Raw genomic sequence first — 3,144 nt, forward strand, 5'->3', positions numbered from 1 at the left:
CAAAGATTTCCACTGATTAAGTTTTCCTCTTAATTTTGATACTACTTTAGGATCTTTTAACAAGTTTATATTTAATTTCCATAATCCAGGTCCTCTCATACTATTTCCATTTATCTTTACTACACAATCTACTTTAGCATGATCGGAAAAAAACACCGGTTTCAAGGAAGATTCCATTACCTCAATTGTAGGTGAGGAAAATACTAAATCAATACGAGAAAAGGAGGAACCATTAGACCAAGTAAACCCTGGAATATTAGGGTTCTGCAATCTAAAGGTATTTGTAAGTTTAAAGTCCTTAATAATATTCATAAGATCTATTGAACTAGAATCACGTTTTATTGTTGTTATTGATTTCCGATCTTCTTTAGCTATTATACAATTAAAATCGCCTCCCATAATGACTTCCCGCCCACAAATTAATATTGAAGCAATTTCTTTCAAAATTTCCTTCCTCTCTTGCAAATCTGGAGGGCAATATACGTTAATTATACGAAAAGCTATACCATTTAATTTTACGTCCACATACAAAAGTCTGCCACTAACAACTTACTGAACTTGTTGAATCTCAAAATACCAACCTCTAAAGAGAATGACTACCCCAGATGACTTATTCTTATTATCACCTGACCATATAGAATGGCCATATTTCCATCTATCTTGAAAGGGTCTATAATTAGACTTATAAGGTATATTACATTCTTGAAGGAGGGCGATGTCATGACCCTCACTATATAAAAAGGAAAACACAGAAGAACATTTCACTAAATCAACTAAACCTCTAGTATTAATAGATGTAACAGATAGACGAGAAATCTATAAAAGAGAGAGTTTATGTAGGGGAGACTGTATTGCTTTTCAGTCTTTTCCTTTACTTTTCTTTTTTAGCTCGGGGAGGTAGTTCTATCTGTGAAGCAGATTCCTTCATATGAGTGGTAGTTGAAAACATGTTAATTTCATCAGAGTCCAAGAAAGGTTCGGAATTAGATGCCCAATCAGTCACTTCTTCCTGTTCCTGCATAGAGGGCACTATGGAGCTCTGGGAGTCCCGATATTCATCGTCTAGAAGAGAGTCCAATGTTGATGATCTTCCAGACAGCAGAGACAAAGACAAAGGAAAGGCTTCAGCTACCTCCAAGAGGATATTCCCTTTCTGTTTCTGAACTTCCTTATCTGGAGCTGTCCTTGCAACACCTATCTCTCCTTCAAGTGATTGAACTTCTCGTCTTGGTGTCTTGAGAGATTTGCAAATAGAGCCTAACTGCCTGAACGTGTTTAAGGTTTAGCAGAAAGAGTGCTTTATTCGACAAATTGGTTTAAACTAGTGAGAATTTGGTTCAGAGATTGGGGTTTAGTGTTTTAGCAATTCAGAAAAACTGTGCACTACAGATCATTCATTAGACACTACATCAAAAAATGGAGACGCGGTGTCCAGTGCATGTAGTTCTTCCACCCTAACATCATAATCTTGCAATTCTACACAAGATTCTCTTCCATTCTTCTTTTGCTTTTATTATTATTTTGTTGTCATATTTAGAAACAAGTGTGAACAGGTTTGAATTATTGTGTGTAAACGATGACAGCTGTGTTGCAATTGTGCTTAACTTTTGCTTTCTTGTGTTTAGGGTTTTGCATCACAAGTTCATCACAGTGCAAATTGTGTGTGAGAATGTGTTTTGCAAAAAGAGTGCATGAGCTCTGCAAATAGTGTCTAAACTGTCTGAACTTGTGTAAGGTTTTGCAAAAAGAGTGATTTATTTGACAAATGGTTTAGGCTATTGAGAATTTGGTTCAGAGAATGGGGTTTAGTTTCTTAGCAAATGTGAAAAACTATAACATGCCATCTAAACTGGTGAAAAAGATTTGTTATTTAGCACTGAACTACATTGAACTATGTGTGATTGACTGCCCCACCTTTTTTTGCATGTGTTGTCACACATGCAAACTATTTACATGAACAACAGTGTGTGACATTACAAATGAACAAAAAGAATACTTGCTGACAGAGATATCTACATTATTTATAATGGACACTCTGCACACACAAGGATGTTGTTGACTCTAAGGCGGCCCCTTGAGACCATGATATAGGGCCCCGTCCAAGTGGTTATGTTATGCACAAATTACATTATTTTGATGTACGATAAATAGACGTACATTTGGCTTTGTTTGTGCTGAAATATTTTCTCTTTATCTTTCTAGATTTCTGTCATTTAGAAAGTTTAAATGATAGGCTATAGCAAGCAGACTGTTTTTTGAACCAGTCAGTACACATTTGACAGTAATATAAATGAGAGGGAAGTATAGTTGACAGATTATCCAGACAGAAAAAATACCACAAAAACTATGAGTATAAAAAAAAGTTGCTTCATTATTTATGTAAAAATTAAGTTTATGATCATTTTGATATAAACCTCATGATGAAAACCTATTTGTGATGCTGGGATAAGCTCAACATTCCTGTGGCCCTTCATAGGACACGCGATTTGGAAAACATGAATTCTTTAAAATTACTCTTTTGAGGGTTTTAATATTTACAACAATCTGTCTCTTTCTATAATTGTTTGCTACAGACTTTTAAGACATGCCCACATTCATACGGTTGGCTGTTTAGATTTAAAGTCGGCATGAAATCAAAATTTCTTTTTGACTTTATTTACTTTACTAGCGCACATTGCTAACAATTAATGAACAATTAATCCGTGCAAGTTAATCCGCTGAAAAAAATTATTTGTCTTCCACTCTGGAATGGCATTCCTTTTCTGATGACGTCAGTTTGACGGCTTGGGCAGAATATCCTTAAACACACCCCTCCAACCCTTAGATTGCTATGAGTGAGAGACAGAGAGGAGGAGCACAAACATAAAACCATGCCCTCTATTCAATATTCCGTTTCAGCTGGAAATACGTCACTACACTGAAATAAAGTCGGCAGCAACTTCCGGTTCACGCTGACTTTAAGTTGCGTCCTTGAGGGACGTCATCGCGCGGAATGGCGACTTTGTCCCTAGATTTAGCTACTTTTTTTCCAAAAAAGCGCCTAGCAACAAATCTAGCGACTTCCATGTCCACACGTACACGGGTATTTTTATAAACAACGTTTTTCCTTCTTCCATTTTTAAAAAATCTCCATCCACTTGAAAA

This window comes from Sinocyclocheilus grahami, unplaced genomic scaffold (genome assembly GCF_001515645.1).
Source record: "Sinocyclocheilus grahami isolate Dianchi unplaced genomic scaffold, SAMN03320097.WGS_v1.1 scaffold1002.1, whole genome shotgun sequence".
Classification (NCBI taxonomy): Eukaryota; Metazoa; Chordata; class Actinopteri; order Cypriniformes; family Cyprinidae; genus Sinocyclocheilus; species Sinocyclocheilus grahami.